This window comes from Rhinichthys klamathensis, unplaced genomic scaffold (genome assembly GCF_029890125.1).
Source record: "Rhinichthys klamathensis goyatoka isolate OS25496 unplaced genomic scaffold, OSU_Roscu_1.1 h1tg000296l_1, whole genome shotgun sequence".
Classification (NCBI taxonomy): Eukaryota; Metazoa; Chordata; class Actinopteri; order Cypriniformes; family Leuciscidae; genus Rhinichthys; species Rhinichthys klamathensis.
The window spans coordinates 1555995-1579375 of record NW_026606815.1 but is presented as its reverse complement, the minus strand read 5'-3'; the positions used below and the strand labels follow the sequence as shown (position 1 = coordinate 1579375).

General features: G+C 38.0%; 1 protein-coding gene across 3 annotated transcripts in view; it reads left to right on the top strand.

The window, feature by feature from the left end:
- Positions 1–23381, top strand: part of fam222ba (family with sequence similarity 222 member Ba) — a 68566-nt gene that overhangs the window by 8542 nt on the left and 36643 nt on the right. The gene's annotated exons all lie outside the window — the stretch shown is intronic.

Sequence of the window (23381 nt, the reverse complement as noted above, 5' to 3'; positions counted from 1 at the left end):
ATATCCATGTGGGTTTTGTGTGTGTGTGTGTCTGTGTGTGTGTGCCATGGACTCTTTCTAACCATTTCTAAAAGCGCAATTACCTAAGGCTAGATAGTGTTTATTTGATTTACGGCTCCGGTATCTTGTGCTCACTCAGTTAAACCCAGAGCTTGACATTAGTTACCCACTGAGTGCAGTTTTATATCATTGCGCTGTCTTCTGTCTGCCCTACATTTTCCAAGGGCTGGATAATTAAATTTCAGACTCATATTTCCAGAGAAACACGGTCTCCTATTCTCAGTACAATTATCGAGCGTGGTGAAGGATCATTTTGACATCTGGGTGTAACGTTTCTCTTCTATCAGGAGCCATTATGTGATTTGGCTAAATGAATGGATCACGGGGGCAGTGCTTTCCAATATGCATTGCCTACTCATACATAAATACATTTTCACTCGTGCATTTGTCCTTTCTGCAGTCACAAAATCCACAACTGTTTATCAGAGTAACTAGTCTCCATTTGCTGTATTTCGGTTTGCTTTAATTGATAGGCTGTTAATTTTTACATGACTTAAACTGTATGCATGTTATTGTTTGGTGACATGCACAGCTAGCTAGCTTGATTTTCTGCTTTTTTGGGAAATATTTTCATTGGTGGAGCCGGATAATGAATGACTGTGGTTACTGATCTTTTTTTATTTGAAAAAAAAAAATTACTCTACATTAATTAGTTGTTTTTAGTGCTGTTGTATAAAAGCATCATCACACTTGTGGTTTAGTACACTTTTATATCTTTTTTTTCTGAAGGTGCAATCACCTTACAAAGCAAAGATATCTGGGATCTAGTTTGTAGAACATAGACCTACATGACACAAACCTCAACAATGGTGACAATCAACTAATGTGAAAAAGTCAGCAAACAGCAAACCATTAATCCTATAACAGTAACCCCATCATTTATGCATGCTGCAGTGCATGCTGGGAACTGACAAACCCTTAACATTTCAGCAATACTGTTCAATTCTTTGTTCAGACAACTGTTTTTGACTAGCTGGAACAACACCGGGGGATTATGTTGGTCTAACATGGGATTTTATGTAGTTTCATGTAATACACAATTCTTAGTATTTATGACTTAAAAGATCCATGCTTATAATAAGAACAACAACGCTTTTGCTCAAGTGATAATGCTTAAATGTCAATATCAACCAGTAAGTAACCTCTGCTAATAACAGTGTGGTCAGTCACAATGTTACAATATCTCCATGGTGCTTAGTTTTGCAACTCATGGCAACCTGCTGATGCATTTGATAATTAACGCATTCCTCTATGAGTGTGCATGGAGGGCTTATAGCTGCATTCTTCTCTTTAAGTGGTTTATGTTTAATTGACCTGCCTGTGCTAACCAAGTGGTACACAGAGTGGGAACAGGCTTGATTTCCAGTGTTTGCCATTAAGATAGAATCGCTCATTATAGTGGAAATGCCAGACGCGGTAACCTGTTTTTTGTGCATACCATAAATGTATCTCATTCCAGAAAGACACATGCCTTGCTGCTTTTGTACAGCTGGAGAGGGATGATGAATGGTTTTTATCATGTAATTATCATCACTAATCATATGTTTTATTAAATAACTTTGTGCTGTGATCAGTAAGTTGTAGGCCTATACTAAAATTTAGGAATGAAGAAAGTGCCAACAATTTGCAGTCATGTGATGTGAGTTCATATTCTGGCTGTTGATTCTTGTCCTTTGCCTGTGAGGCTCGGTGTCATGTTGTAAATACTGATAGTAATTGCTGAGAGAGACAGACAATCTTGTGATTTTGAAGATCAGTTGAATGAGGTCCAAGTGGACAGATTTCTCAGCTGAAGGACGAGCTCTCGCAGCTTGCGAGTCAACAGATGACAAATCACAGCGTAAGTGATGGAGAGGAACCCAAGTGGCGGCAGTGAAGAAGATGGAGATGATGAGAATTTATGGGCTGAGTGTGTTAATCTCAACCTGAATGTGGTGATTTGTGTGAACACATTGATCTGGTGCTATTATTATGCACATCTTATTACAGGAAGCTTTCGGATATAGAAAGTTTCTGTTTCCCAAGAGCTTATCTGATCGTAATTGTTTTTGTCTATCAAAAATCCTATTTTTAAAAAAACATCTAAATGACTGCAAAAATAGTTTCCAGTTAAAAGCCAAATTAAATATGACTCTCAAAGTTCTTAATGTTTCTCTGCCCGTTTGTATTATATAACATCTTTTATTTAAATTTTGGCTTTCAAGAAAGCTTGTCGCTCAAAGCTTGCACATCCAGCCTGCGTGTGTTTGTGGTGTGCATGCACATTTGCACAGCTGTTTTCCACTGCACGTCAGCTGGAGAAAAATGCATGTACGCAGGTCTGTGTCTCATCTATTTCCCCACCTATTGAGAGTGAGAGTTAAACACCCAGCTGTTAATCCAGGCCACACACACACACACACACACACACACACACACACACACACACACACACACACACACACACACTCTGTTTCAGTTCTCAACATCTTTAGTTACACTAGGGCCATAAAGCCTCTCTGCCGTCTCTCTCTCATGCCTGCCCTTTATATCGCTTCAAACAGACCAGATCTCTCTTTTCCTGCACCCTAAAGCAAGAAGTAGCTGTGGCCTGACTCATAAAATCCCTTTGAATGAGGGTAAACTGCAGGTCTGAAGAGATCAGCTGAGAAAGAGACTGAGATAAGCCTGTTAGATGAGAGTAAGGTGCCTGATGTCATTGTGGCCAATTGGGCCATATGCTTTTACTGGACAGGTCTGGGTGGTCTTACAGGGCCTTTGTGATTTGGGATGTCTACCGATTTTTTGTTTTGTTTATGGTTGAACTCTGTTTGTTGTAGGTAGATAAAGAATGGGAATGTGTGTGAAAGAGATTTGTACAGGGGTTTATGTAACTGTTCATGGTAATGTGTGCTAGTGTTTGTGAATCATGCCAAGCTAGCTGTAACATTTTTAACAAACATTTTATGAATCAGACGAGACGAGAAGACAAGAGAATATCAATCTAAAGAGGGAAATTGCTATACTTTTCAAAAGACTAATCAATATGTGGGGAAATGGCATTGCTCTCTGTTCAGCACTAAAATTACAGTCATGCTAGATTTGCAGGGAATGCAATGAATGACTGATGAAGTTTTACCCATGCTGGAACTGATAGCTGATTACCATTCACAAACCACATGACATTTGGTGTCATGTATTTAAAGTCAGCATAAAGAGGAAGTTGCAATTAGTCTTTTCTTCCATATTGTGATGTATAAACGGGTGAAACGGCTTTTCAAACAATAAAACATGTAGGGTGGGACCTGAGTTTGTCCATGGGGAATTGATTGAATCATTGGATTGTTGGAGTTTGCTTGCTGTGATCTCATGTGAGTCACAGGTTGTGTCTCGCGCAGAAAAACACTTCATCTGATTTAATGGTGACTTTAAAAAGTTGTAAACCATCTTGAAATATACAATTTCCCTACTAATCAAATTTGTAATGTGCTCGAGTTTAACCAGTTTAACTGTTCTTTTCTCTCTTGCATAAACTGAAAATAAGTCCCAAATTTGGCATTTAAAATGTAGCCTACATTAATTAAAATCAGAGGTTTCCTGGACATAAACGCATTTTGTCAGAGAAGTTTTTTTATGACAATTGTTTGGGAACCTTTGAAGCAGTACTTGTTCAACCAGGAAGATCAGATAACATATCTGTTAACTGTTAAGGGCATGAGAAAGTCATGAGGTGTGACACTATTCAAACAAAAATGCAGGGCCGTAATGTTTTTGTCATAGTTAGATTAAAAACATTGTCATGTGGCAGTAGGTATGCTGCTGTCATTGCTGATTTTAGGCACTGAATCGTATAACTGCATTAACTAATTGTCTAATGAAACAGAATGACATCATTTAATGTAAGGTGTATTTAATGCCACACTGCATGATAAATTCTTCCATAATATATCTAGAAAAAAATTAAGATAAATAACAGTATTTGCAGTCATCATTTCTTATTCAGTTTTCAACACAGTATTTTTACACTAATCTCAGATTTGGTATGTTTTTAAAGGATTTTGTCAAAGGTTTTTTCTGTAAAAATAAATAAATTAATTAAACAACTAGAAACCAAAACCATTCATAATCAAAAGCTTCATTGGAAGGTCAAGTAGTAGATCAATATGAGAATGTGATATTTGTCTTTTGCTTTGTACATTTTTATAGAATATATGGTAATTGGTAACACTATAGTTTAGTGTCCTATTCTCACTATTAAAATGCGTATTGGCATGTATATTACTAGGATATTGGCTGTTTATTAGTACTTATATAAAGCCCATATTAATGCCTTATTCTGCATGACTATTCTACATCCCTTAATCCTGCCAATACCTAAATTTAACAACTACCTTACTAACTATTTATAAGCAATAATTTGGAGTTTATTATGGCAAAAGTCATTGCTAATAGTTAGTTACCAGTGAGAATTGTACCCTAACATAAGTGTGACCAAATATATGTCTTATGGTTAAGCCTGTTATAATTTGGAAAAAATGAAACTCGCTAATCAAATATCTTTCTGAGTAGCAGCAGTATGTACAGTGACTATTGATTTTTTTCTATCTTGTTCTCTAGAATAAAATAGGAAATTCTTAAATGTCAACCAATGAAATATTCAGATCTGTCATCTATATTGAGACACAACAAACAAAAACACAGAGCATGGTACCGGTAAAGGGAAGTGTTTGCATGCATGTGCCTGAGTGATATGGCCAGTATAATGACACCTATTCTACAGGAGGGATTAGATCTGTATTTTAGGAGGGTGTGTGTGTGTGTGTGTCTCATTCTGTAGAAGAGGAACGTGTTTATCCCCTCTGTCTCTGCATCTGTCTGTAAGTTGAGCAGTAGGGCAGCAGTCATCTGCTCTTATCTGTTTACGGCTCTAGATAAGACTTCTGGAACGGGATATCTGACCCTCCCTTCTGTCTCGGCCCTGCTGGATAATGAGGGTTTGCTTGGCAAATTGCATATCTGTCCAGTGTAATCTGAAAAGATGCCATTAGCATGGCAGCGCTATCATCCCTTGTTCGGGTGCCAGGGCGGCCTGCTGCGTGTTGGCACCTCTGAAGTCATGCAACACTGAGCTGTAGTCGTGAAGAGAAGAAAGTGTGATCTGCCTCCAACTGGAGGGGCCATGGGGCAGGATCATGTGATGAAGTCAATTTTGAACTCAGAAGTGCCTCAAAAAGTGCTGGTGTTTGTTTTTACCTTCACCTCAGCTAAATGGAGTCCCTGTGATAGTTGCTTCTCTGTATATGATTTTTACCCCTCTCTCTCTCTGTAGGGCCCTATGTTCATCCATCCTCATCATCATTATTATTAATATTGGTAATATAATATAAACAATTTAAATTAGGGCTGAGTATTGACATTGTAGGATTTGATTCAATGTTCAATTATAAGGTTACGATTTGATTCAGTTTCTAATTCGATTAAATTTCATTTGATATTGATTAATTGGCATGTGTTTGTCGAGTACATGGCAAATTTTCTTAAAGGCACACTATGCAAGAATTGTACCTTAATATAACAGCTTCAAAGTCATTTTGGTGGTAAACAAACTCATAGTAGGGCGAATCATCCTGGTAGTAAAGCTTGGGGGGGACGCCGCTGGAAAAACCAGCAATGCAAGTTTGAGAGGAGCGAGCGCCCCCGACAAATCTCGCGAGAATCACGACATACTTTACGGCAACGACGTGACACACATCAACAACAACATATGAAGCACGAAGACACTTGCGCGCATTTCAGACGTGATACTCGACGATGGAAAAAGCGGTCGGAAGAGACTAGGAAAAGGAAAAGAGAATCTGACCGCGTGAGGAACCGGACAAGAGTCCCACTCGGTCGGGCTTTTCACTTGTTGGCGCGAGCTAAAAAGCACCACTGGATGCAACAGTGATGCTGACCTGGCGATCTTGTTGATGGACTAGTAAGTAAATCTTTCTAAGTTTGTGTGTATTTTATTTTGTGATTTCACCGGAATGAATAGAGAGTCTCCACAATGGCGATAGATTGAAGAGCGCATCCGAGTGAAGACTGCGCACGCGCCGCCACAAGAGACACTATGTATCCATGACACAGATAGCAGCGGACACGAGCGCTCAGGTTGAGTTCAAACACACATCTCTTATTTAAAGGCACACTATGCAAGATTTGTACCTTAATATAACAGCTTCGAAGGGGTATCAGGCCGTGAATGCAGAGACGCTCTGCGTGAGTGGTATTTACGACAGTAACATTAAATACAAGTACTCCACAGCGACTCTAGGGGTCGCTGTTTGACAAAAACGGAATTCCTGCATAGTGTGCCTTTTTAAGGAAAAAAAATCTCTTAAAATTGTGATTTGTATAGGCAACCTACATTTAAATTAAGTTCAACATTTTAAGTTTTTTTATAACAATAACATTGTAATAATTTTATAATTAGCCTACATAATTGGTTATACTTGTTTTTTTAAATATAAACACTTAAAGGGGTCATATAATGGTACATGCACTTTTTCAAGTTGATTGTACTGAAATGTGTGTTGGCAGTGTCTGTACACAACCATCATATAATGATAAAAATCCATCCAGTGGTTTTGTTTTAATCTCCTTATATGTTTTCCCCTGCCTCAAATCGACCGGCGCGGTCATTGTTGATATGCTGGAGCTGTCTATGAGCAGAATGGCGTCTAAGCGATTGGTGTTCTGTTCTTGGGTGCAATAACGAACACAGCAGTCATTTTGATGTTCCTAAATTCGAACCGCCGAAGACGCAGTGGCTGAGTTTTGTTTTCGAAGGGAATATTCCCCACGAGCAACGTCAATGCTCTCATGTTTGCGCGAATCATTTCTCACCAGACTGCTTTATAAACGAGGGTCAGTATAAAGCTGGTTTTGCTAAGAAGCTGCTCCTGAAAAAAGGATCGGTACCAGCTATTCGTGTTCCTGCTGAACCTCTAGAACAACTGAAGTGAGTGTAACGTTTTATTAACCTTTATATTAATATTTATATCTTTGCAAATCGCTAGCTGCACGCTTCACGATGAACCACGACTAAGGTTTACACTCAGGGTACATTACGGCATGTTTTCTATGTACGACGTTCTCAATATAATTCATAATCCCACGTTTATACTGAACAACGCATTATGGTTATTGTGTTATTGAGTTAAAAATGGTGAATGCACAGAACAGAGGGGCGGGGTGAGCAAAGCTCATGATCATTTAAAGGCATATGCACTGAAACGGCGTGCTGAAAACAGAGCTGTTTTTGACCAAGTAAAATAAGTGTTTTCTTACAATACTAATGAGAATTTTTTATTAAAGTATATTACAAACTTTTAATTTAGACCCTAAAGAATCATATTAGCTTGTACAAAAATGGCATTATATGACCCCTTTAAAGGGTGGCATCTATAGAAAGATGTCGAATCTAGAGATATACCGATCGACCGGCCAGGGACCGACGGGACCGGAATCGGCTGGTTTTCCCCATGATTGGACCGGTAACCGGCCGGTCAGTCTCACGTCTTACGGATTTTGAGCCGGTCCGTTTTGTTGCCAGCGGCACAGGCAATAACGTCAGCTGCGCGCTCTCGCTCTCTTCTCTCCGACGGCACACCTGCATGATCTCACTCACTCGTCTTATTCGCTCCAGTTAAATAGTGCTTGTATTGCGCATAATTTTACTAATTCCCGCAGCTTTCGGGCTCACACCGAAAGCGTGCGCACCACTGATCTATATAAGTGGAGCGCACATAAGCCACCTTTCAGTCTCAAGCAGCTTGTGAGTCGCAAGTATCTTGCTGCACTTAAATGGTCACATAAAATACACACAAAATTGTCAAAATATCCATCTTGGCGAGTATTCAGTTTTGTCCAAGTTTTGGAACCTAATTAGTTGAGAAAGATCACGCATGATGTGTAACAGTGTATTGGATCCGTGTATAAACTCTTAAAGTGACAGCAGCCTAATACTCCTGCTGCTTTCTGTCATGTTAATAAAAGAACAAAAGACAAAGAAAATCACTCTAATCACAAAATAACTTTTGTAACTAATTGTAAGCATTAATCTGCATTTAATTTTTCAATGACAACTATCCAGTGTTATTTTACATTTGATTACTTTAATTTCTGTAGTATTACTAACCTGAATATACTGTATACCCACCTGAAAAACTTAAAGCCGTGTTTATTTCATATCTCATTATTCTATTGCATTTATTTGTGCTGTTGTTTTGAAAATTGTTTGTTGTACTTTTATTTTTTTATAAAATTTTAAATTTGCATTGATTTTTGTTTGTATATATGCTATCAATTATAGTTCTTTGAAAGAAAATCTGAATCGGCAAAAACTGGTATTGGCAGGTCACACTTGCAAAATAACTGAAATTGGCCAAGAAAATTGCAATCAGTGCATCTCTAGTTGAATGACACATTTTTCATAAATTTGAGGCATTTGAATGTTTTGTTGACAGTCATTTTGACATGCTTGCTCATCTTCATCCTTCAACCCTTCTTTGCCAATCATGCTGATTTGCATGCACGCAGATAGCCACACTCCTTTAACAAGAGACAGGCAGATTGGCACAATTCTGGCATATTTTTGCTGTTGTTTTGGACAGGAGCTGTAATTTATGTTTTTTTTTTTTTTTTGTCAGTTTTCCATTTTAATGTCAAGCTGTTTACAGATGCTACATGGACTGTTGTGTATGTTGTATATGTGTGTTTCATTTGTGTTCTTTTTTTGTATGTGTTATTGAGACAGGGATAATAAATAATAAAGCTACATCGAGATGACAGGATGATGTGATCGTTGATTCCTTCTGGATCAGAGAACAATATGGTGAAACCTCAAAAGGTAAATGTCAGGTTACATGGAGCAGGGTGAGTCAGCTGACAATCAGAGAGATACAGAGGCAGGGAGGGAGTGTGTTGTAGATATTTGGCATGTCTGTTAAATTTGATCATGCCAGCCTCTGCTCTGCCGCTCATAAAAGCTCTTTGATGAATGTTCTGTGCCACAGGCGAGCACTTACTGTCAGCCCTTGCCATTGGTTGCTTTTTATCAGAGGCCAGCCCCATTGGCTGTTAAAGATCTACAGCCCCCTCAGGTCAAAATCAGGGCTGTCACACCAGTTAAGCCAGAAATTTTTGAAATTCACAGAAATTCACAGGGGGGGGGGGGTCTTTTGTCTTTTTCCATTTCTTTCGTCTTTTTCCATGTCTTTCTTCATGATAAGAGAGGAAAATGTAGACTCACTTGCCTTAGATTTCTTGTGTTGGCCACTAGGGTTGCATGGTATACTGGTAAAAAAGTACTACAATCATCATTGTGCAAATTTCGGTACCTGACCTATATGGCAAATTATTGTGACGTAAAATGTAAAAAAGTTCATTTGTTGCTTATGAGAGATTCACTAATATGTTTATTAATGCATTTAGCAAAATTGAACTGAAATGAAATCCATATGGAATGCATATTAAGACATTTTCACTTTTTGTATGCTGTTAAAGTGGGCTTTGTGTAAGGGATAATGTTATAATAATTGTTATCGCAGAAACCGGCTGGATGTACATTATCCCGCTTATTACACGGCTACTTGCCACATAAGTGAATATTAGACATGAAATATTGACTTGAGTTGAAATATTTTATTAGGTCTTTAACTCAAAGCTTCCACAAAGAAAGCGGCTGCTAGCAAGCGGCATGTTTAAACTAGATGGACATTTAAGGGACATGGTACAGTCATACCACTTATTACCTGGCATTTTGCCACATAAATAATTATGGGGATAAGAGATATTGATTTGAGATGAAACTGTTTTAAAATCGTACCTGTTTTTTTATCTTATAATCCATTACAGTGTACAAAACAATCGTTGGCAGCATCTGCGTTTGTATGAAACAAGAGAGCGAGTCTGGGATACCTGGATGACATAATTAAATAACTACACAAAATATTGATTTAAGTTTTAATATTTTATTAGTTCACCAAATTCAAATCTTCCACAAAGAAATAACGTTTCTAGCAAGCGTAGCACTGACTTCAGTTACCTGAGACTGTGTTATCAGTTTTTACCGGTTGTTATATATATATATATGTTTATATATGTACCTTTGCGGAAAACTTGGCATATTTAGATTTTACGTAAATATGTCAATTTTTCAATAGTCTAGTCACTTAAATGATTTTCCTATCATTTTATTTTTTTTAAACATCTAATTTCTTATAATGTGATGTACCTAAATCAGAAGATAACATTAATCATAATAAATAAGTGATAAAAAAAAAAAAAAACGTTGAAATTTTGTACCAAATTATCTACAAAATTTGGGGAAAGTTACAAATATTATTGTAGAGATTTGCACTGAGTTCATTATTTGCGTTTCCTATGTGTTTTAGTTTATTTTCTGTACTTTAAAAATTAACTCAATGTTTTGCTTACGAAACCAAGGTACTATACCAAAAGTTTGGTGTTGATCCAACCCTACACATCTGTTAGCGCTGAGCCTATTAAAAAGCATGTCTGAGGATTAACGCTGTGTGTTTCTGTCACTATCTCTCGGTTTCACTCTCTGCCTAGTTTTTTTGCAAGCCCTCTTCTGACCAAATACTTTGTCTGTAGCCATGTTTTGTGTGTGTATGTTAATTTCACATTAAAAGGTGAATGTAAAAGTCAAAAGAGTATTGACCTGGATATCCTGTAAAAACCCTTTCATTGTGCAGCGGCACAAGAGTCCCACCATTATGCGAGTGTGTAAGTGTTTGTTTAGCGTGTATGTGTGTGCAAATTTCAGAGCGTGTGTGTTATTTCAGTGTGAGGGATCCAGAGGGGAGAATAGGGGCCCTTTTTATGGCCAGTGAATCAGTGCTTCTGTTAAAACCCATTGTTGGGAATGCTGAATACTGAATGTTGAATGCTATCTCTGCACAGGGCCAAATGGACAGATGACATTTATTCTTGTTGTAGAAAAAGTACAGCGGAATGGATTGCTTTAACCACCATATTTATTATTTTATTTAGTTGTATAGTAGAGAGGGCAGGGATGAATACCAGTGCTTGTATGCAATGGTAAGAGAGAAGGTAAAGGGTAAGCATTGACCTTCCCTGGGCCTGAGTGAAAGAAGTGATTCTGAATGGACGTTTGTGTTAAGAGCTGAAGTCAGTGTGTGCTGCGTGTTCATTTTGAGAGTGACTTTTGCCACGCTAGATTAACCTCAGCACCTTTAGACATTTGAGGCGGTCCATCTCCCTTTCACATGTTTGAGAGATTGGATTCAGGGTGAGAGAGGCGAGGGTTCAGCCTGACATACAGTATTACCGGTTCTGTTGTGAGCAGATGTTGTTTAGTGTATGATGACTACCAGGCATGTTTTGTGTGTTACAGTCAAATTTAAAATTGAGAGTTATTACATTGACCACAGGCTTAAGGAAGCATTTAAGTGATCGTATTAATAACACAAAACAAGTGCACACAGTAATTTTCTTACCTCATTAAAACATTTTTTTTTTTTTACACGCCAATATATTATATACATTTAGTCAGTAAGATTCTTTTTTAAAGAAATTAATACTTTTAAGTGACCTGTTTTATAATGTTGCAAAATGTTATTTCAAATAAATGCTGTTTTAGTAATTAAAAAATCTTGAAAAAGTATCACTGTTTCCACAAAAATATTAAAATATTAAGCAGCACAACTGTTTTCAACATTGATATTTGTATAATTTTGTTGTTTTTTTATGCAGAAAATTGTTCCATATCAACAAACAAAAACTATTGAGTGCACCTTTAACAATTCATGACACTTTGGATTTTAGTAGCCTAATCAATAAGTAGGCGAATGACAGGACTTTTAGTTCATTCCTTTTTAAAGCTAAAACAAAAATGAGAAATTAACTAACCCACTAGTCGACCAACCTGACCCATCCCATTCAGCCTTGAATTCAGCTTGCCTGCATTTCTTTTAACAAGTTGTTCATCCCTGAGACGCCTCTTTGGGTTCTCAGACCCTCATAAAGTTTCTTCGAAAAGATCAAACGTTGTGACAACTGTCAGGCCACATCAAGATCTGCTATCTAGAATGAGGGTTTATTAACTACAAGCTGCAGGCTAACTAACGTCTCTGTTTACTAGCCTGCCCACAGCACATGGTCTCACTTTCTCAGCTAACTAATCCAGGAATGTGTCTCCACGCTGGATGAACTCAGCTGAAGGGATCGCATTGCCCAGTAACGACAGGTCAGAGATGAGGAGTGTACAAGTGAACAGCCGGGTCAAGATTCAGGGTGGTGTTATGCAGGATGTGCTGCTTTTGACTGAATCAAATGCTGGTGACAGTTTGTTCAGGATCAGTGGCAATGTTTATCAGGGATGTTCTCTCAAACAAAACACATAGCCTGAGGGAAGGGCAGAATAAGCAGGGCTAACTGCTCATCCTAATGTTGGTTCAAGTGTAAACAGAATGGTTTGTAAATTGGATTTACTCCACAAATTATGTTATTGCTATACAGTTGAATCCTCCTGCAGCTTAATGGGCTATAAAAACGAACATTTATTGAATTAGACTGCAGATGTGTATTGGACAGTACTTGGACAGTGGGTTTAAAGCTTTATGCTAGCGTTTGGAAGGATTAGCCTCAATTTACTTGGTGTAAATGCATTCGATTTTCCCTCCAGTTACGTTTTGTGATCGAAAATTATAAATCAATCCAATCTATTCAGATTGTGAACAAATTTAGATTTCATGATGCATCACATCATCATTCTAGAATCAAACTATTGTCAGAGCAAATATTTACACCTGCACTAGTTGCCGTTAGCAATGTTAGTATTGCAAAAACCACATCAACATTCCCAGAAACATGATAATGTCACAGTCATGTGGTTTAGTTTTCCCAGTTACCATTTGCGTCAGGTCTGTAGATTATTATTAGTTGTTATGGTTTCTAATTATTTCTTACCTGTTACCTTGATGATCTTTCTCTGTGCATTTAAGCCCTCTGTTCATTGTCTCATGTTAAAGTATGGTAGTTGTGTTATCTTCTGTGTATATTAAAGTTATTCCTGATCGTTCTTTCTGCATCACACACATCAACTGTTACAAATAAGTTATGATAAAATTAAGGTTTTAAAGATGTTTTGACAAAGGATGCACCAATATAAAAATTCTGGCCAATATCAATGAGACGGTAATTTATGTGTTATGGCTGATGACCATTAAATGGGTGATATCATTTTTTTTAATACTAAATTCATTAAAAATAAAACACCAAAAACTTTAATCAATCATTTTAAACCTTTTTAGTATTATTTGATTACTTTATTTTAGTATTATTTGAATTCTATTACAGTATTAGTATTTTGAATTAGCTTTTATTTTTTATATTTTCAGTTACCTTTTAATTTTAGTTTAAGTTTTAGTCATTTTGTTTGTCATTTTTATTAGTTTTTGTTTCTTTATTCCTATTATTCCTTATTTAGCAACAAACCACAATAAAAGGTTTACATTTTATTATTATATAGATTTATTTCAATTAACAACAATTATTTGTATTTTGTCAACACTTTTAAATTCTAAAATTAGATATCACAACATTATAATGTACAGTATAAATGTAAGGATCCACTGGAGGCAAGTTGTAGCGAGAACCCAAGTGCAGTATTTATTCAAAAATAACATACAACAAGATCAAAACATAAAACAAAGCATGACGTGGCATGAAACAATACCGTGGACATAGACTTACACAACAGAGGTTACAGGAAACAATACTTGACCAAACATGGCACATGGCAAACATGAGGGCTTAAATACACAGACTAATGACAAGACAAGGGACACCCGTGAACAATGAACAGACGATTAACCAATGACAAGACACATGGCAGGATCACATGACAAACAGAGAATCACATGACAGACATGGAACATGACATGAACAAACCAAAACGTAACAAAGTATGGATATTCATTTTAGGATTGGCTTAAGAATCTAAGATTACATTTAACTGTGTTATGAAATGATTAGCGATTAACCCAAATTTCTGTAAGTGAATGTCTACTGCAGAACCTGTATTGTTGGAGATTCAAAAGATCTTGAGTAAAAGTGTCTGAGAATCTCATAGCCTGTTAAAAAAATTTCTAGAGGCAATTTCTTCACAAGCAAGTTTAGAGAAATGTTCACTTTAAGGTGGACGTCAAGCCAATAAATCAGGTGTGTTTTCTGAAGGTATGTGATGTGGAGCTTTCATGCCTCCCACTGATTTATCAGAGCAGCTCAATGGTTATCAATCTCATGCAGGATCAGACACAGGCCTGGCTCTGAGGACGGTTGGCTCCCCAGGGCTCAACGCTAAAAAGATTTTTTTCTACTGGTGGTTTAAATTTTTACATGCCCTGCCAAGATATTACCTGGCCCTACCATAATATAAATAAATAAAAGTTTTGTTGTTGTTGTTTTGACCCATGTAACATTATATTCTAATAAATAAGCCACCAAAATGTTAGGTATACCTGTGAAATTTCACAATTCTTGATTGATTCCAATTTTGATGACAAAGCAGAAGCTACTAGACTAACTAATATAAAGTTTAAATAAAATAAGAATAAGTAAACCAATTACAAACAACAGCTCAAATAAATACAAAAATCGCATGAATTTTTAAATTGACAAGACTTAAGAACACTTGCAAATGATAAACTTTCAGATGCAACACTGGCCCGGGTGACACAATTCTGTCAACTGTCCCTGAGCGTCTTTCACGCTGGCCCCAGGCCATTGGGCAGTCCTTCTTGTCGAGCCCTGCTCCTGTTTGTGGGGAAGAGAAAGAGAGAGTTGTTTGCAGAAGCAGGTGCAGAGAGGTGCGCTGATAGACATGAGGGCGGCTTAATATCCTGTCAAAAGACAAAGATGCCTTCCAGGCTTCTGCCGTCCTGCTTGAATTCTTGCAAAAACAAGTTGATCCGGTGGGCTTTATAACTCTAGTGTGCTATTAATGTGTGCACAAGGGATACAAAAGCTACACGAGCTACACAAAGGTCTTGTCTGAGAAGTGTAGTGCTTAGCTACGGGGGCAAGGGGAGACCTTTTGTCAGGCGTCTCTCAGTGATCAATGTAGTGGGTACACCTTCATCCGTTTCCCTCCTTTGTGCCACAGACCGAATGCAGGGTTACTTGAAGAAACCGTCCATTACTAGAAGCTCTTTTGTGCATGTTTCTTAATGCTAGCTCCTTTTGTTTTGTGCTAGTGTGCACACGAAAGCGTATTTGAAGTAGTGTTTTGAAGTCAGCTTGGAGCATATAATGTAGAGTCGTATGATGAAAAGCCATCCATGTGACCTAGTTTCTGAAATGCGGCATAGCCTGGCTGGCAGTGAGTAAGACCTACACGGACAGCATTACAGAGCTTGATTGAAGAGGATGAGAGGGAGCTGAGTGTGTGTGTGTGTGTGTTTGAGAATGTATGTGTGTGTGTATGCATTCAGTCACGGTTAGGGCCATTTGTCTTCCTGTAGTTGATGTCCCAGGGTCTCATTGCATGCTGACTGTCCCTCTGTGGCGGCTTCCTGTAATTAATAGGGGCTCATACCCGTAGTCATCCGAGAGCAGGTGTTTCTGTGAAGTGGAGTAGCGTTATCTCTGAGACCCGACAAATATTCATCCTCCCATATCAATGAACACTCTCTGTCTCCATCCACAAATCAACTTCAGTTTAGTGACAACAGAGAAGAACGCTTTTAGTGGTGCTTGCTAAGTGGGGTCATATCCAGTAGCTAGAATGTTATAGACTTGAAGGCTTTTTTGACTTGGGGATACTCCGTCTGAACACCTGACATCTACATAACGACACGCAACAAATATACATATTAAGACGCAACATAGTATATATCACCAGTGGTTAAATTGGGCCGGGGCTCTCCGGGGCTCAGCCCCAGCACATAAGCCTGCTCGTTTGTGTCCGGATGTGCCTGTTAGCAGTCAGTTGCCTACTGGAAATTATGTCACATAAAATTTTATGAAAGTGATGCTTTTGAAAACATATTTCTGACAATAAATGAAAGATTTTTGAAATGGCATGTCTGTTTTGTTTCGGCGGAGCTGAGATGAGAACAATCGGAACACGGCCGTATTTCTTTGTTCAGCTGCTTAATCTCGTTGTCAGTCGGCCATGATCGCGCACCGCATGCGCATCTAGGTGACATGGATAAATGTACGCAGCAATATATATAATGAATGTTCCTGGGAGATCCGTAGTTGCGCAGGATGTGGAGGCGCGCAAAAGTTCCAGAAATGTACAAAAAGTGCCCTGTCCTTGAATGACAAGGTAAGGAAAATAAGACTAAATCAAAATTAAATAACCAAGACTAGGTTGACCATGTGATTTTTCTCAGGAGATGTTTTGAGCATTTTTCTTCAGACACCGGGTTTATCAGCAAACTGCCAAGAGAAGTGCATACCCCCGGACCCCCCTAGGGAGAGCCCCCCCCACATAATAAATCCCAATCTAACCCCTGTATATCACTATATCACAACATGCTACAGCACAATCGATGTAGTTTGATTCCAGATCAAATCACATTTATGAGCCAGTTCTTTGTAATAAATCAGAAATATACAGAAAAACCCATGTTTTTATTAAACTAGTATGAATAAAATCCGGACGTACTATGTCCACCATGTTATGATTTGACATGTGACTGGTGTCAGTAAAGTGACTTCACTGCCATTCACACAAATCCTCTCTTGTGGCCTCATGGGATAGTAAAGTGTGTTTCATAATCTTGGCAGAAGTAGTAGGTCATATGGGCTTTATTCGCCTATTGTTGTTTTATGAATTCGGACATACTACTTTTTTATGTATTGTTTTTCACCCACTACATAGAGGATATTTGGACACAGAGGCTGCAAAAGAACATGACAATTTTCTCCATAATTCACTCCATATTTCATTCCTGTCCTGTGGATTTGGTAGCCGTTCAACTTCATGAAATCTATAGGCTTGATTTAAATGCAATTCCAGTTGTCATTGTTTTTGTTTGTTGGTATAGAGGACATTGTTGTTGATATAGAGGACATTATCGGACATCTATTGGGTTCACCTTTGTCTTTGTTGGTTTCACCCAAATGTTACCCTCTATGGCCCTGTTTACACCCGGTATTAAGATTTTTTTTGTTGTTTGATCGGATCACAAGTAGACAACTCTAAATACAGGTGTAAACTGATTCTTAAACTTTTTGAGCTTGTCCACTTTCGACCACTTCCAGAGGTGATCAAAAACTCATTTGACCAGATTGCTTTCATAGTGTAGACGCTTGTGTGGTCAAATGCGTTCGAACAGCCACAGAAGACCGCCTGCTCTCCGCCTACTGACCTAATGCGTAAACATTATGGGAGGTGCGCGAGGCAGATTTAAACTTTGTCAGCTAAAGGCCTTGATAGGGTTTGAAGAAGAAAAACTGATGTTCTCTCACCATTCCTGATTTCTAACACCAATCATTGCGCTCAGCATGGTCTTGCGGCTATCAGATAAGAAACGAAAGCTGCTGCTCTCCGTGTGTTTTTCCATTGACTGAGGGCACGGAGTTTATTTTGTCCATTAGATCGAAAGAAATCAGGACAGAAGTGGTTGAAAGTAGTCAAAAGAGACGGATTAAAATACCAGGTGTGAACGGATATGTGTCTCCATCATCTACTTGGATCCGATCGACCAAAACGCATCTTATGTCCAGGTGTAAAAAGGGCCTATGAGGCTGATGTGATGAGGGCAGCTTTTAAAACCTGTGGTGACCTCAGCCTCTCTAGCCAGGACCGATCAGCCGTGGCCTGACAGAGCCAGCCACTGTAATATTCATGATCTAATTATTCAGGGAGAGGTTAGTGTGCGGAACTGCAACGTGTGATTTAACCTCTTGTCAGGGGCTATAAAAGGAAGGCGGGTTAATCTTTCTGGCAACCGTCTCTCCACCCTTGAGAGCGCGCCTCAATTTCCCTCTCTGTGCCCTGGAGGCTGTGGAGAAAGAGAGCATATTACACACACGCGCACACACACACACACATATATATATATATATATAAATGTGCTGGGGCATATGCATGCACTTCACACTCAAGGTGTTGCTGAGACTCAACGTCTATTACCTTTCTCTGGAGAAATAAAAATGATGTGACCTTTGATTACTGGTGACAGCAGCTGCCAATCTTCCAGAAGCAGTCAGATACTCTAAAAATTAAACCTGTTCTCTCATCTGACATTAAAGTTTAGTTCTGTTATATTTTCAGTTCTGAGCACTGACAAAAATGTAATGCAACATTGTTGTTGTTTTTTGTTAGGAAATATTATTGTGCAAACAGTGTTCCGGATGATATGAATTCACCTTGATGAAAAATAATTGCTCTATCAAGGACACTTTTGTCTTAGTTTGTCGGAATTGGCCTCTTCTTGTGAATTATTAAATTAAAAAAGTTCTTTGTGTAATAAACACAAAGGTTACAGAATTGTTCAGTTTTTGAATCTGAAGGACAGATGTGAAGGTTAGGGATAACGTAAACATGTATAAGTGAGTACAAAGCAAAATATCAAGAATTAGGATGTCTCAGCGGATGCTGTTGTTTCAATTACTGAGGAAATGGAAGATGCATCAAACCACCCAGAAGATGCCTAGACAAGGTGCTTCTCTTTTAGAAGGTGTCATAAAAACATGGCAGTATGTCTAGAGTTTTCTGGGTAACACTTTACAATAAGGTTCAATTCATTAACATTAGTTAACACTTTTTATAGCATCTGTTCATCTAAATTAGTGTTAATTTATACATTTGTTATTCATTCCTAATTCCATGCTTGTTCATATAGTGCATGTCGAAATTAGCATTAACCTAAATTAATAAATCCTGTAAAATTGTTGTTCTTAGTTCATGATACCTAATGCTTTAAAGGAGCTGTATGTAAGAAATTTATTTGAATTAATCATAAAATGGCCCTGATATGTCAATAGACATTGAGAAATCATGTTCATTTCAAATACTTATATCACTGACAACAGTAGTCCGGCCAGGATATTGTCATTTAAAAAGTGAAGTTGCAGCCCTCAACTGATGTTGATGTTGATGTTGTCATGTTGTGTTTTGGTCTGATGCTCCACCCTCCACCTATCGACCATTCACGAAGTCAGTAGTGTTGCGCCATCCGGGTTGCCAGCTCTGCTCTAGTTACCACAGCTGCAGCTACACACGTGTCGAATAAAAAAATGCAGCCGATCTGGCAACCTCGAGTCAGGGGGGAGGGGGAGGGGATACACCGCTCTACAGTAATTTGAAAGTGATTGCAGTACCGGTTTTGGCCACAATCTTACATACAGCTCCTTTAACTAATGTTAATGTATGGAGTTGTGTTGTAAAGTGTTAGCATTTGCTGATAAACAAAAGATGTAGGTACCACTTTACAATAAGCTCCCGTTAGTTAACGTTAGTTAATGCATCAACTAAGATTAGCAATGAGCAATACATTTGTTACAGTATTTATTAATCTTTGTTAACATTAGATTAGTTATTACACGTCTATGTGGAACACTTGATTCTGATTGGTCAATCGCGCCATCCAGCTGTATGTTATTCCCAGATAACTGCTGAAAACAGATAACACAGGCTCATCCAGGTTACTGAAGTCAGCAGCGCTATACGCTTGCTAGGAACATTTTTTTCTTCGTGGAAGTTTTCCTGAGCTGATAAATAAATTTGATGAGCTAATAAAATATTAAAACTCAGTCAAATCAATATTTTGTGTACAGTTATTTAATTATGCCATCCAGTATCGTGGACTCGCTCTTTGTTGTTGCATACCAACGCACCTGCTGCCATTTTGTGATTATTGTTTTGTACACTGTTGGGTTATAAGATACAAAGAAGTACGATTAAATTTTTTTTTATGTGAAATCAATATTTGATTAGCTTATCTCCATAATTATTTATGTGACAAAATGCTGTGTAATAAGTGGTATGACTGTATCTCTTAAATGTCTGTCTAGTTTGAAATTGCCGTGCTAGCAACTGCTCTCTCGGTGGAAGCTTTGCGTTTAAAGACTTAAATAAGACCTCTAATTATTTACTTATGTGGCAAGTAGCCATTGTATTTTTATTAAGTAAGGGATAATGTCCATCCAGCCGGTTTTTATCTCAGAATAAACCCCCTTCAGGCTGATGCAAGACCCATCCGGTTCGCGTTTATTCTGAGATTACAACCGACTGGATGTATATTATCCCTTACTTAATAAAAATACAATGGTTCATTGTTAGTTCATGTAAGCACAGGTCCATTAAATAATATTAAAAGAGACAACTTTTGATTTTAACAATGTAATAGAAAATGTTGAAATTAATATTAACTATGATTAATAAATGATTTAGAAGTAATTTTCATTTTTAGTTTGTGGAAAGATGAGACCAAGAAAGAGCTTTTTGCCAAATTTTCAAAGCAATTTGTATTGTGTAAATCGTACATTACTCAAACCTAAAAACACTTAAAGGGAACTGTTAGTGTATCATGTTGTGGGGTTCAAACTACAGTGAAGTAATGCTAGAGGTTTCAGCTTGCTGAAAAACAAGCTTGGGAGAAAGTTCTTCTTTCAGCAGGACTATGATCCCGAACACAAGGCCTAAATGAACAATATAGTGGTTCAAGAAAAAGAAGATTAATGTCATGCAATGGGTCAATGAAAGCGCTGACCTCAGCCCAGTTGAGAATTTGTCTGAAAATTGAGTACAATAGTACAGTTAAAGGGTTAGTTCACCCAAAAATGAAAATTCTGTCAGTAATTACTCACCCTCATGTTGTTCCAACCCCGTAAGACTTTCGTTCATCTTCGGAACACAAATTAAGATATTTTTGATGAAATCTGAGAGCTGGATCACTCATCCATAGGCTTCTTAAGGGATCGAAACTGGCCGGCCCAAAAGTTATGGGACTACAGAGGCTGTCAAGAGCATTACACCTTATCATGCTGAACTGGTAAACTCAGTCCACTTTTACAGCCTCGTTATGCTTACAATTGTGCTCTTATAAACTATTCTAACAAACTTTCAGGGAAAACATTTTTTTTAGATAAAAACTGAAAGAGTTGTCTAAAGCTTAGTGATGGTGACGTCGAAGTCGTGGGACCGTGGTGTAACGTGAGTTTGTTTATAGCCTACCTTTAGCTTTTTACTTCTGGCGACTGCATTTAGGCTTCAAAATTCATAAAAGTTGTGTTCATCTGTGAAAATTATTTTGATGGACACATTTTTATAAGTATCATAAACTTTTGTTGATCACAGAGCTTGTTTTTTGCGAAAATCCAAAAGCCTAAACTATTGGGTTTTTGTCGAGGGAACCAGTGTGATGCTACTGTCGATTAGCCCACAAATTGATGTCATACCTGCATCACTCTAGCCAACCACAACAATCCAACCATCCAATCAATTCCCAATGGAAAAAAACAAGTCTCACCCTACATTTTTTTTTCTTTCTCTAAAAAACTTTTCACTCAGATATACACCATAATAGGGAAGAAAAGTCTATCTCAACTTCCGTTTCATGCCGACTTTAAGTAGTTCTATATTTTTCACTTTACAAAACAACAATTCTTCTTAAAAGATAATCTCCTTGTATAAAAAAGTTCCTTATTACAGCATCATGGTTGTATTGTTGTTAATCACTTGTTTACTAACTTGTGTAATCAGAGAAAGAGTTCAGTGAATTAATTGGTTTTAAAGGTTTTGGTTAATCAGGCAAGAGCACTTAAAGCATAGTGGATATACAGAGATTATGCTTGGCTGTGAGAACCACAGGCTTGAACCCAATGAACCCAACTGCCATCACCACCCAGAGTCTAATCCACACTAAAACCTGCACTGCTGGATTCGTTCCTCCGGTGTGATGCTCTGCTCAGCTTGTTCCATAAAGAGACATTTAAATCTGATTCATCACAGAAGCACCATTTGTATTCAGTTCGCTCCCTGGTCTTCATTTCTGTGCTGCATTTCTTACACAAACAACAGTTTGGATTCTAAGATTACTGTTTAATTACACCTGGCCTCCACAGAAAATTTTGCAGCCTCAATTACTCAGAACAAGTGCGCTCACACATGCATGAGTATCTCAAAATCACTTCTTTTGTTGGATGATTCACCAACCCACATGCTTTTGTTACCACCACTCTTCACAATACCAGACCCACACAAGCCAGTGGCCTTTGCCTCCGCATGAAACCCCTCTTGATCTGATTTTGGACCTGTAGCCTGTTCTTCTGAGAATCATAGTCATCTAGGATCAGCACTCCTGCTGAGCAAGTCCAACCCTGTTACTGTGCGATCAGAGCGAAACTGACCCGTCTTATGAAATGCAATCTGACTGGGGGAGGAAACTTGCCCACCACTGGTGGTGTTTCTATCAGATACGCTGCTGTTTTCTGCATGCCTTGCTCCGCACTATATCACTCCCATCACATACCGAGAGTTATGGCATCTGAAAGCAGCCGCATTAGTCGCTGGGTGGGCTTATGGTGTAGGAGCACCAGGAATGTTACACTTCCAGGTCAGAGTATCGCCTTGACATGGGTCATAACCCCCAGAGACATTTGGTGGCTTGTGTTAAAGGAGGTCTATAATACTTTGAGAAAGCTATCTGTTTATCGCCATGGCAGTTTCTCGACTGGTGTGGGACCCCCCGGAAGTATGTGATTCCTTGTTTTGGAAGGAAATTTATACTTTTATGCATTAAATTGATCAAATGTGACCGTAAGAGCAATAATGTTACAAAAGATTTCTATTTCAAATAAATGCTGTTCTTTTGAACTTTCTATTCTTCAAAAAATCCTGGAAAAAAAATGTATCACTGTTTCCACAAAAAATATTGAATTCAACATTGATAATAATAAGAAATGTTTGTTCAGAAAATCAGCATATAGAATTTCTGAAGGATCATGTGACACTGAAAACTGGAGTAACGACTGATGAAAATTTTTGATCAAATGCAGCCTAGTGAGACTTCTTTCAAAAACATAAAATCTTACCGACCACAAACTTTTGAACGGTAGTGTGAATGAAAGACAGCAGACAGGGGATAAAAATTACATTAAGAGCCCTCCAAATATAATCAGTCAATATAAGCATTTGCAATTGATATATTTCTTGCAAAAACATTATTCCATCAGAATATATGGTTACTTTTGAATGACAGTCAATTGAGATGTTTTTGGCAGGCAGATGGTGCATCTACCAGCAGGGACTAACCGGGCCATGCTAATCAGCCGAACTTTGACCCCTTGGTTAA